We start from the raw sequence: 14,076 nt of genomic DNA, 5'->3' as shown, positions 1-14,076 counted from the left end.
GAGCCAAAGCTTCCTCAGCAGCAACAATCTCAGCATCTATGCTCTTGGAAGCTTGACTCTGAAACAGCACGCGGGCCAGTAGGCGCAGATGATCCAGCAAAAAGGACAGGTTGAACTTGGCCTCTAGAAGGTCCTGGACCACCCTTCTCCACTCCAAAAGCTTTTCTTCAGATAAAGAGTCTACAAAAGAATCTCTCAAATAAACCAGCACAACACACAGCAATTCCATCAAGATATTACCCAGAAAAACACCTCCCCTAAAACCGCTGGTGAAATCTCCATGACTCTTGAGCAAACTTTCTAACAACGGCAGACCTTCAATAGGCACGGAGAAGCGCAGGAAACTGCCATAAGAAAACCTAAAGGAATAGAAGTGGCTAGCAGGAAGGCTGTTGAACTCCATAAGATCAAAACGAGCTAAGAAGGTGGAAAGCCTTGAATCAAGATCTAAAGCAGCCACTCCTGGAACATCTCCCATCACTGTATCCCCACCTGCAGGAACTGAAAAACCTTCAGCCTTTTGTTTTGTTTGAAGATCAACAATCTGAATAGATCTCACAACTCCCTCAGGAATAACAGACTCAGAATCCCTAACACCTGTATCAACACTCAAAAAAAAAAAAAAAAAAAAAAAAAAAACAGACTTAGTTTAAAAAAAAGGGGGGGGGGAGCGACAAAAAAAAAAGAGAGAGAGAAAGAAAAAGAGCAAACTAGTATCAACCTCCTGAGGCGGAGCCTCTTCTTCCTGTTCCTTTGATTTCTTGGAAGATTCTGGGAAAGGACACAAAGCAAGTTGAAGAAAGGGTGAGGAAATTGTGGCGAAACGGCTAAAAGAAGGTAGAGATGCAGGGGGCTTCGCCATAGAAGAAGAAGGCGGGGAAAAGGTGTAGGAAAAGAAAGGAAGAAAAGGGAAACACAGTAAGAGCAATCTACACTCACCTTCAGAATTATCTGATTCCAAAGAAGAGGCAACACTAGGAACGGACCTCACACTAGCTTGATCTAAAAGGAGGAAGGAAAGAAGAAACTCAGAAAAAAAAGGAAGGGGAGAAAAAAGGGGAACGAAAGAGAAATAGAGATAAAACACTATTATAAAGGGAAATATGGCTCACCTGTTTGTTTAGATAAGGGCGTGCCTCCCAAAGTCTCTTTACTTAACAATGTCTGAGGAAACATGGTTCTGATGGGACTGGGAGTCCGCTCAAGTTAAGGACTTTGAGATGCAGGGAGCTTGGAAGCTTCGGGATCCTGAGTAGTTTGGACACCCTACATCGGCTGCCCGGTCTCCTCAGCCATGCCACCACTAGGGGGTTCCCCTCTTCCATACCGGGAAACGCAACAGAAAGGGCTGTAACCGTTTCTTCCTCTAGAACCCTACCAGCTATGGGAGGGGACACCTCCACCTAAAAAAAAAGAAGGGGGAAGACAAACAATAATAAGTGAAGACAACAGGGTGTCACAAACACACAGTACCAAAAAAAAGGGGGAACAAGAGCAAACGAAGAGGCGTGAAAAAAGGAAAGGCCATACCACGTCATCACCGGACAACTGACTTCTGCCTTTCTTGAAGTCTGACTTGCGTTTGGATTGCAAAGGAAACAACCGCTCATTAGCTAAAAGAGGAAGTGACTGCAACAATAGTAACAAATATAAAAGAGAGAAGAAGGAAAATAGGTCTTGCCCTTCTCTTTCTCTCTACAGATTCTTTGAGGGTCTTTTGTTTACTACGAGTATGCCCAGAGGGTCCTAGGGGGGACTGAGATACAAAATCAGAGAATCCTAAAGGACCATGGACTGAAGAAGTCACAGGAACCTAGGAAAAAGAAGACTCTACCTTGGTCTTCTTCCGGGTCCTTGTAGCCAAAGGTTGCTCGAATTCCTTTTCCTCCTGATACACCAACTGTTTCTGGGATTTCCCAGTCTTTCTCCTTTTTGCCTCAGGACTAGCCTTCATGCCTTCTGTACTTTCTTCAACATCAACTGCTTTCATTTTTTCGGCCTAATCTCCTTGCCTTTATCCACGAGGGTAGCAGCGCCTATTGTCTCCATTGCACCCTTCTTAATAGGTACCCCGGAGGAAGTACCAATAATAAGACCACAACCCAACCAAGTTGCGGGAAAATCTTGTGCATATGTTACCCAGCCTCCCCTAGAGGCATGCCATTCTGTGAACCCTGTCTTACTACTTACAGCAGCGGAAACAATCCCAGCAGTGGGCAGGGATAAGCGTCTATTGGATGTTGGAGCAGAGGAAATACTAAGATTAGGGGTTTCCCTAATTGTGCCAGAGCAAACGTAATCAACAAAAGATTTTTGTATTCTTCTCCAGTAGCCAGTGTAGCTATTAGAAGCAAAAACTCCTCTCTGGGAATTAGGCACTGCAAACTGGGGGCTCCTCTGTGACTAATAGGAGAAGGCCTGTAGCCTCAAGAAAGGATCCAAAGAGGGGAGAGACGGTACTATATCCTTAAAAACTAGGGGAATATCCTGGTCAAAATCAAATTGTCAAAGTACCCAGTGTGCTGAGTAGTGAGTATACCTTGGGCCACTCGAAGAAGGCACAGGAAGCCAAGAGGGACTAATGCAAGCAAGGTAGGCTAAACTGCCCTTATCACCGCAGTGCAGATCAAAAGTATTCCCTGTAGAAGCTAGAAAAGAAGACAACACAAAGTCACAGGCAAAGCCAGGACCAAACTCACGAGGAGATCTCCAGTGTAAATTTCCTGCTTGATCAAATAACTCAACAAGGTTGAGACCACCACCTTTCAGACTGATCCAATGAAAGATGATGGGGAAAGTATCAGTCGAATTACCACAAAGCCCTTTAACCATATCGGGGGATTCTTGGAATTTATCCTTCACAAACTTCAAATTCTTGCACTTAGCCAAAGTGGCTGAAGAATAGTCCCACATAAATTTCTGGAGAATGGCACAGTGAAGAGACGAAGTGATCACATAACAAGAATCGCCTTCGGCCTCATCTTTATGAAGCTGATCTAACTGGGAATAAACATGGCCCAAAAATAGAGGAGCTAAAGGGTGCTGAGCGCCTCGAGCCAACTTAATCGCTAACGGAAAGAAAGTAGACTTAACCCCATACCTCGGGAACTCACTAAATAGAAATTTGCTAAGACAAAATGCTAGGAAACCAGCTCGCCTGACTTCTTTATCCTTCTCATGAGAAAGGGTCATGACCCATCTCCCCATCCTGGCCGGCTTACCGCCGGGAGAGGCAGTGTGACCACCAAAATGGCTAAACAACTTATTTTCTACCACGAGATCCTCTTCAAAAAGACTAATGTCAAAAGGATTCTCATCCCCAAATACCGGGAGAAGGAAGTTATTGACCACATCCTCCAGGGTAATTGTCAACTCACCAACAGAATAGAAAAAAGTATGAAGAGAAGGACACCAACGGCGTACCAGATGCCTGAGCCCCTTAGCATCTCTGAAACCCTCAAGATTCCTGGAAATCGCCACTGCTTTTAGGATACCAGCGCGCTCCAAGCGACCCACGAACTCCTTATCGGATAGTTCCTTATCCACCCAGATGGGCCAACCTTGGATTTTCCCCAGAACGAAATCAAAAAAGATAGGTACCGCCTCTTGAAGTCCTTGCCTAATCTGAAGATCAAAAATCTCTCTAGGGTCTGGAACCTGAGCGAAACCAGTGAAACTCGCTTGACCAGAAAACACCCAAGCATGAGGGGACGAAGGAGCCTCGCCATGAGACACCTGAGGGAAAGATAGATTGGGAGAGTACCAGGGGTCCCGTAAAGGAAAAGTCGAGCGCTCAGTGACTTCATGAGATTCGCTCTGAGCAGAACCAAAAGAGCCTTCGCCCTCAGAAGGGCTGGGGGTACGCTCTCTTCTTTTTCGAGAAGAAGAAGAAGCCATTAAAGCAGTGGGAACGATGAGAAGAAGGGAGGATTGGAAGAATGGAAAAGGGAAAACGGGAATAACAGACTGTTTGAAAAGAGATAAAAGAGACCTAAGAATGAAAGACTTAGGGAAGCAAAGAGATAATGTGAAACGCCTGCAATAAAAGCACGAAGAGCAGTTGGAGAAGACATTGTATAGAAAGACGCGCCAGTTGCCAAAATATTTAATTTTGAAGAAGAGATTAATTAACAGTTATTAATGGAAGTTACGGGGAGCGAAAAAGTGGGTAAAGGAAATTTTACTCCAAATACTCAACTGCCGTGTCTCGTGCAAAGGGGAAATTGCAAAATGGAGGAACACGACACGAAGAAAAGACTAAGATAACCAAAAAGCAGCAGGAAAGGCCCGGATCCTGAAAAAGAAAGAAGGGAACCCAGGGGTAATTAAAAGAAAATCCTACAGAATTTAAGAAACTCTGAATTACTCACGCGTGGGTTTCAGGCAACCCGCGAGCTCGGGGGGCTAAATGTTAAGGTCTAAAAAGTCATAGTACCCAGACCCAAAGAAATAAGCGCAGGGAGCCACGAAAAAGAGAAGAAATGGTAAGCCCAAGAGGCTTGAAGCCTAAAAAACATCAAGAAGAAAAAGGGCAAGCCCAGAAACTTATGAGAAAAGAAGAAAGAAAAAAGAAAAGAAGCCCATGTCAGAGGATTGAAGAAGAAAGCTGAGCCAGGATCCTCAGAGACTGCCAAAAGGCTCGGGATCCCCCAAGCGTGTAAATACACTCAAGAAAAGATTAAGACAGTTCAAAAGAAAAAGACAAAAAGGAACACAAGAAACAGAGGAGAAGGGCACGTCCTTCTCAAGTGTCAAGTGACCCAGCAAGAAAAAGAAGAGAAAAACTCAGTGACTTCTCATAGCGCAAATGGGTAGCACCTCGGGGAACCATAATGAAGAAGTACAAAAAAGGGAGTAGCAGCGAAAGACTTTCAAACCGGCAGAGTGGCATTTTGCCCATTTGAGAAAAAAGATAAAGAAGAAGGACGGCCAAAAGTTGGACTGTGAAGAACGTGACCTCAGCATACTCCGAAATAGGTAGTCAGCCATGGAATTTCAAATTAACAAAACTAAAAGGAAGGAAAGAATGAAGAATAGGGAAACTAAACCTTCTGGGCGAAGGCCACAACACATACTCTAGTACTCAAGGGGTAAAACAAGGGAATCAATAGTTCCCCTAGAACTCCAAAATAACACTATAAAAAGGGGGGAAGGATTGCGAAGTAAGAGGAGGAAATTTTTGGAGGAGAGAATCATTGAGAAAGTTCTGCCGAGAAGAAAACTTAGAGAAAAACTAGTAAAATTACTTCCTGGTATCCTAGAAAAAGCCATTATAGCACATACTTGGATTAAAAAAGAATCAAACTTTGCAAGTCTTAGAGGTTTGAATAACCATCTAAGACTGTAATTTTTGAACTTGCTTGAACCTTGTATCACGTCTTAGTGAGCACACTGTAATCATAATAAAGAAAAATCCAATGAAATATTCTTTACTGATTTGAGGATCCCTAACCATTATTTTGCGTTTCTTACTGTTTTGTTTTCTGCATTACTTCACTGTTTTGATTATTGTTCAATACAAATATCTTTGTTTGTCAGTTTATATGTATTGTAGGAAGTATGCTCTATGCACCACTTGATTCTTAAACAACCCTTTAGCTGCGGTGAATCAAAGCCCAGTCCACCAAACTACAACTACTCAGCCCAAGATCCTTGGGCCTGAGTACTAGAGAAAAAGCACCCTCACACCCACTCAGATATTCAAAAAGACATTGTGAATGCAAGTGCACATGAAACATCCAAAGCCATCATCAAGGATCTTAACAATGAGTTCTTTTCAATATTAGTTGATGAGTCATGTGATATCTCAATGAAAGAACAAATGTCCCTCGTTCTTCATTATGTGAACAAAAAATGAATTATTATAGAGCAATTCCTTGGTATTGTATATGTTGCAAGTACCACCGCTTTGTCACTCAAATGTGCTATTGAATGTTTACTTTGTGAACATAATTTGAGTTTGTCGAACCTACGTGGGCAAGGTTATGACGGGGCTAGTAATATGCAAGGTGATATCAATGGTCTCAAAACTTTAATTTTGAAAGAGAATAAGTCAGCATTTTATATCCATTATTTTGCTCATCAACTTCAATTGACACTTGTTGCCATTACTAAAAATCACATTAACATTGCTGAATTTTTTTATGTGGTCAGTAATTTAGTAACTGTTGTTGGAGGCTCTTGTAAGAGGCGAGATGCTCTTCGAGATGCACAATTTGTCAAAATTAAAAAAGATTTAGAGAATGGTGTACGTAGAAGTGGGCAAAGTTTGAATCAAGAGACAAATCTAAACGCCTTGGTGATATATGTTGGGGATCATATTATGGGACTATTCTCAACTTGATTTTGATGTTCTTTGCTGTTGTTGATGTACTTGAGATTATCGAAGAAGATGGCCTCTCCGACCAAAAAGTTGAAACTCGATCTATTATGAGGTTAATTCTATATTTTGAATTTGTCTTTGCTCTATACTTGATGAAAAACATTTTAGGAATCACAAATGAGTTGTCAATAGCATTGCAAAAAAAAATATATATATATATATCAGGATATAGAAAATGCTATGGATCTTGTTAAAGTGTCTAAGCAATGATTGCAAGTGATAAGAGATGGTGAATGGAAATCTTTATTGACTGAAGTGTCTTCATTTTGTACCACACATGATATTTTTATCTTGAACATGGATGAAATATTTGTAGTTAGTGGGAGGCCGCGACGCAACACTCGACAAAATACAAATTTACATCATTATCGTGTTGAGTTATTCTACACAGTCATAGATATGCAACTTCAAGAGCTTAACAACCGTTTTTTTTAGGCCAATTCCAATTTGCTACTTTGTATAGCTTGCTTGAATCCAAGTAATTTATTTGTGACTTTCGATAAGGAAAAGTTGATACGTCTAGCTAAGTTCTATCATTTTGATTTTCTTGGGACAGATATTTTGGCACTTGACTCTTAACTGCAGAATTACATTTTTGATATATGCAGCAACGACTTCCTTTTAGAGCTTCAAAGAGTTAGTGAACTTGCTGAAAAGTTAGTGAGTACAAGGAAGCATGAGACTTATCCCTTAGTCTGTTTGCTTGTGAAGTTAGCTTTGACCCTTCCAGTTGCTACTGCAACAGTAGAAAGAAAATTTTCAGCAATGAAATATATAAAGAATGAACTGCGCAATCGAATGGGAGATCAGTGAATGAATGATTGCTTGATTGTGTATATTGAAAAAGATGTAGCTTGTAGCATTGATAATGAGACTATCATGTAACGATTTCAAAATATGAAAACTCGTAGAAGGCAATTGTAAATTTTATGTATTTGTATGTTTTTTGATTGTTGTTGTTATCAATATATAAAATTTTCTTTTTATTAAATTGTGTAATTTATGCTTGTTGAGGAATACCCTGACAAAATTTCCTAGAGTCGCCACTGCCTTTGCACATTTAATTTGCCATGTCTATGACTAATTTGAAATTGCAACCAATAGTATAAACTTAATGGCAACTAAAGCCCCTTACCGAGTGCATTTAGGGCAAGCTCAACAAGCTTGCTCCTCTCTCCAAAATTAGGTTGATAAACTTTTTTTTTTCCACTAAACTCACCAATCAATGTTATCACTTCCATTTCGTTCTTATCGAAATGGCCGAAATACTATGAATCACCCCTCATTCCACCTTGGCTTAAATGTCAGCTCATTTTAGTTCGTTCTGTCCACTGTGGTCAATTTCGATAAATTTCGATCAGTATTGTGATTTTTAGCTTGTACATGAGCAAAATGTCAATTTTTGTTTCTTTTAAGATTTCTTTTAGAACATAAATAAGTTTGATTTGATTTGATATTATTGTCATGAGAAGAATGAGCAATTTAGTTATTGTTTGATTCATCATATTTTTTGTTTGTTAGCTTGAAATTCAAATTTTTTTTTCCTATTAGGCTACGCCATCACTCATCCTTAATGTCCTTGTAATGTAATGTTTTTTTGTTTTTAGAAAGCTTGTTATGTAATGTTGATATTAACAGGTCTTCAATTGGGTTATAAAAATTTAACCAAAAAAATTATAATTATATATTATTACAAACTATCAAATTGAACAATTAAATCTACTAAAAAGATTCTATTAAAAAAAATACTAAGACATACCTCTTAAAAAGGTACTAAAATAAGATTAATTAACTTTTATTGATAAGAATAAATAAGTACATTGAATTAAATATCAACTCTTAAAGGAAATATTTGAAGAATAAAATATCAATTCTTAAAGGAAATATATGAAGAATCAAATATCAACTCATTAAGGAAAGAATTTCTTCCAACCAACGGTAAGCTTTTTTTTTTTTTTTTCTTTTTTTTAAAGGAATTTCTTCTATAATTGTAACTTGTAAGGAAAGAATTGGAATTTATCAAATGAAAGAATGAATTTCTTTCCAGAGGCACAGAGGTAGGACAACAGTCATCTTAGTAACTTTGTTTTAAAAATCAAAGCTACTAAACTAATACCAAAATATATATTTATTATGCATATTGTATCACAATCATTCCAAGTATTTAGTGGTTAGGTGTGTGGTCTTAAAGTTTTTATAATGTCTAAAGTTCAATCCCTCACCCACCCAACCCCCAAATTATTTTGTTATAAATTTTGAGTAATGAGTCAGGCTAACGAGTCGGGCTACTGGGCTGGGCTAACGGGCCGGCCCACCGGGCGCCCATGGGTAAAGAAACCAACCCATAGCCTATCCCATTGGGCTACTGGACTGCCCACGGGCTTCAATATAACCGGGCTGGGCTGCCCATTAGCCTGGTGGGCTAGCGGGCTACTGGGCCAGCCCATGAGTCATGGGCTATTTGATGACCCTTATGTGATTATGATAGTAATTGTCATCCCTCCACCAACCACAACTAGCCACATGGGCGAGTTGTGGGCAAAGTTGTGATTTTGGATGTGGCACCAGAATTACTCGTAATTTAATAGCCGCCAAAAAATCAATAGTTGAAAGATCTCTCTAGATAAGAGATCGTGGGCACTCCATTAAAATCATGTGGTTAACTTCGTGTAGTGTTCCACTAATCTCTTTACCACATTCCTATATATATATATATATAAATCTCTTTACCACTTGAAGCTAATTTGGACTAGGGAAGGTGTCATGTCAACCTTGTATAAAAGAAAAAGAAAAAAAAAAAGCCCCTCTAATTTGAATAAATTAATCAACCATCTCTTTAGATAGTGTGCCATGATTTTATTCATCAATTATGTATATACCAATCAAAATTGGTGAATTTCTCCCATGAAATTCTTTGTAAGAATGATTTAGTTAGCGTGCCACAATTTTATTCATCAATTATGTATATACCAATAAAAATTGGTAAATTTCTCCCATGAAATTCTTTGTAAGAATGATTTAGTTTGCGTGCCACAATTTTATTCATCAATTATGTATACACCAATCAAAATTGGTGAAATTCACACCATGAAATTCTTTGTAAGAATGATTTGAAGTCCATAAACCCTTTCTTAAGCTCTATTGATTTCAACCAAATATTGCAAAGAGGCCAAAATCATCTTTCATCAACTAATGGGTTAATGGCCTTAGACAAGCAAGAACCAGTAATAGTGTCAAAAGTAGTGCCCAATAGGGTGTTGCCACGAAGGAAAATTACACGTGCAAGACTAGCTCAATTCTCACCCCTTTCTTTTTGGGTATTTAGTATTTTTGATTTATTAAAAGGGAGCAAGGAAAGAATATACTTGCCAAGCAAAGGATGCTTGCTTGATGGTGTACCATCGGATTTTACGGATGGAAGGAAGAGAAATGTATTTTTTGTCAACTAGTCACCAACGGATCTAACAAAGAGAAAAATTCTACAACGTATAATAATTTACATTTTTTTAATCATTTTTTTTTCAATATGAAATTTACTAATTATAGTTATTAAAAATGAATATTTATTTTAATTCTAATTATATTTGTGTTTAGAAATAATTATTATACCATTTAAAGAAATAATAATGTATTAATATTTTAATGAAAGTAATTATTGATGAATGATAGTTACTCTTTTCTCTCACATAATAATGAGTCCCAAAAATTAATTTATGGTGAGACCTATCATTTATGTGAGAGTAAAAAATCGTTTGGGAAGTATTGAATAAGTTTCCTTTATTAACCAAAAAAGAAAAAGAAAAAGAAAAAGAAGTATAAGGGTGTGTTTGGATACCGATTATTTTGCTAAAACTGAAAACTTATTGCTAAAAGTACTGTAGATAAAGGTAAGAGTTAGTTGAAATAATACAATGGGGCCCATAAATAGTACCAAAAAGTGCAGTGAGGCCCATGAATAATAGAAAAAATAAGCTCAATAGTAAAATAATTTTAATTTTCCATCCCAATCTAAACGCATACTAAGTTTCTTTTTAATGAAAGATGTAAAAATAAGTGGTTTAATAGGGAATCTTTATAAAATTTAAATTTATTTTTATATATATTTGCTAAATATGTATTAAAAATATATACTAAAAGTATTGAATTAGTTTCCTTTTAGTGAAGGGTGTACAAATAACTGAAATAAAAGGTTTCTTTCATGAGAAGTGTTACGTGCACAATATTTTCACATTTTCATAACAAATCCTAGTTAGCAGGTTGTTACAGTCTTTTAATTTAAATTCATTACTGAAATTACTTTTTTGCCCACTAGCAACAACAAATAAGTAACAACCTGCCACATAAGATTTGTTGTAAAAATATTGTGGACATAGTGTTTCTCTTCTTTCATAAGATATATTTATATAGCTTTAATTTAAAAAAAAAAAAAGAAGAAGAAGTATTTGAAAAAGTTTCCTTATAATGTGAGGGGTGTAAAAATAAGAGATTTCATAGGAATCCTTATAAAATTTAAATCTCTTCTTAAAAAATAAAATTTAAATTTAATTAAAAATTATATACTAGAATTATTGAATAAGTTTCCTTTTAATGAAGGGCGTAGAAATAAGAGGTTTCATAAGAAAATCTTTATAAAATTTAAATTTAATTAACAAATATATATATTAGAAGTATTGAATAAGTTTCCTTATAATGAAGGGTGTAAAAATAAGGGATCTATGAAATCTCTTATAAACTCTATTTTAAAATTTCTTTTAATTAAAATATATATTAGAAGTATTGAATAAGTTTCCTTCTAATACAGGGTGTAAAATAGGAGGTTTCATTCGAAATCCTTATAAAATTTAAAAAAAAAAAAATTCAATTAAAAAATATATTTAGAAATTTGTTAAAAATTGTTGATTTTTAAAAGTTGATGTGACAATTAAAAGAAATCAATAAAAAGTTAAAATTTTCCATATAAATATAAATAATCAATTTTGAACAATAAAATATAGAATTCATCTAAATAACAACCCCTATCTACAACTATAATCATATTTTTGACCATGACTAAAAAAAAAAAAAAAAAAACCCTTATATATCACCATGGTTTTTTTTTTTGGGGGGTAAGATTTTAACATAATGGGTAAGATAAAGACATTAATTTTTGTGTTTGCAACAATTTAGTTGGAATAAAAAAAAGTTATTAACTCATAAAAAAAAGAGAGAAATAAAAGTTAAAAAGATAGCTCACTTATAGGTCTTGATCAATTATGTCTTTTTGGGCACCTTCTATGTGTTTTTGGGCACCTTCTTTCCATCTTTATAGGTAGATAATAGAAATGGGATGAAGTTCAAACCATAAACATAAAGCACCACAAATAATGTTATTACTGTTTGGCTATCAATTAAACCAAGAACACTGCCAAGGGCGGGGGTGGATGACCACCCTTGCCGGGAGCAATGAAACTGTTGAGTTGGAACTGCCAAGGGCTTGGGAACCCTTGGACAGTTCGTAATCTTCACAAAATAGTGAAGGATCAAGCTCCTGAAATATGTTTCCTCATGGAAACGCGGCTCGATATCGAAGGAATAAAATACTGGTGCAGGGAGTTACCGTACAAGAATAAGTTTGCTGTGAAAAACCCAGGAGGAGGTGGTGGACTTGCTATGCTTTGGAAGGAAGATATAAGGTTGGAGGTGTTTAAATTTTCGGCGAACTAAATCTCTGCATGGGTGACCGAAAGTGATGGTTTTTGTTGGTAACTTACCGGATTCTATGGATGGCCAGAAACAAAAGACCGCTTCAAGTCTTGGCTCCTTCTTTCTCATATTTCTTCTTTCGCTGATGGTAGCTGGATGTGCATTGGAGATCTTAATGAGATGTTGTGCTCATCGGAAAAATTAAGTAGTCGACCAACTTCATCTAGACAACTTGATGCGTTTCGGGATGCGCTGGAGAGGTGTCAACTTGTTGATATAGGATTTATTGGCTACCCTTATACTTGGAATAATAGGAGACTAGGGGCGGCAAATACTAAGGAAAGGCTGGATAGGGCTGTAGCTAATGAAGCTTGGAGGTTGAAGTTCCCTGCAACTACTGTTACACACATTATTTCGCATGCGTCGAATCATCTTCCATTGATACTCCAGAACCATGCAGCTCCAAGAAGACATGCAAGGAAAGAACGTGGTTTCAAATTTGAAGAAGCATGGCTTTTGTGGGATGACTGCACCAAGGTTGTCCAAGAGGCTTGGGAAAATAGTGGGGCTGGGGAGTCGGCGTTGGAGACAGTCAAATTAAAAATAAAGGGGTGTAGTGCAGAGTTGAAGTCCTGGGGTGCTGCTAAAACCCATCCAGGCACAAATGAAATAAAGGCTTTACAAAAGCAAATAGAATGGCTAAATAGTGCTCCTTCCACTATAGAGCATAGAAGTGAATTTATCCAAGCTAGCAAGGAGCTGGATGAATGGCTGAGAAAGCAGGAAGTATACTGGGCTCAACGGTCTCGAGTAAATTGGATGAAACATGGGGACAAAAATACAAGCTTTTTTCACTCAAAGGCATCCCAAAGAAGGCAGAGAAATTATATTAAAGGAATCCTTGACCCACAGGGTAGTTGGCGGGAGGATATAGAAGAAGTGGCAGGAGTAGCTGTGGATTATTTTAATAATATGTTTTCTACAGGTGCATGTTCCCGGATTGAGGAGTGTCTAGAAGCAGTACAACAGAAGGTGTCCACTGAAATGCAACAAACTTTGACCAGCGAATATACAGCAAATGAAATTAAAGCAGCCTTGTTCCAAATGGGACCTACAAAGGCACTTGGACCAGACGGTATGAATGCCCTTTTTTATCAAAAGTTCTGGCATATTATTGGGGATAATGTTGTGGCTGCTGTTCTTGAATTTCTTAATTCTGGTTACATGCCTTCTGATTTGAATCATACTTTTATTGTTCTTATTCCAAAGATTAAAAATCCTGTTAAGGTCTCTGACTTTAGGCCTATTAGCCTTTGTAATGTCATTTATAAAATTATTGCAAAGGTGATAGCTAACAGGTTGAAGCAAATTCTGCCCCAAATTATATCCCCAACCCAGAGTGCATTTGTACCAGGAAGACTAATTACAGATAATGTGCTGGTTGCCTATGAAGTCCTACATGCGATGCAGGGAAGAAAGAAAGGCAAAGCTGGAGCACTTGCCTTGAAGCTGGATGTTAGTAAAGCCTATGACAGGGTAGAATGGGATTTCCTAAAAAGGGTTATGCTCAAGATGGGATTTCCAGAAGTTTGGGTGAACAGAGTTATGAGTTGTGTCTCTTCTACTTCATTCTCAGTTTTGATTAATGGAAAGCCTTACGGTTTGATTCATCCTTCTAGAGGAATCCGGCAAGGTGACCCTCTATCGCCTTACCTGTTTCTTTTATGTGCAGAAGGGTTCACATCTCTCTTGCAGAAGGCTGAATTAGATGGGATGATCCATGGGGTCTCTATTTGCAGGCGAGCACCTAGCATTTCTCACTTGTTGTTTGCAGATGACTCCTTACTATTTTGCCAAGCCAAAGATAGGGAGACAAAGGTAGTTATGGAGATTTTGAAATTATATGCCGAGGCGTCGGGCCAAAGCATAAACATGGACAAATCATCTGTCTACTTCAGCGGTAATACTTCACTACAACAGAGAGATGCAATCAAATCTTTATTGGGGGTGCA

Source organism: Quercus robur, chromosome 2 (genome assembly GCF_932294415.1).
Source record: "Quercus robur chromosome 2, dhQueRobu3.1, whole genome shotgun sequence".
NCBI classification, from domain to species: Eukaryota; Viridiplantae; Streptophyta; class Magnoliopsida; order Fagales; family Fagaceae; genus Quercus; species Quercus robur.
This window is presented reverse-complemented; position numbering follows the sequence as displayed.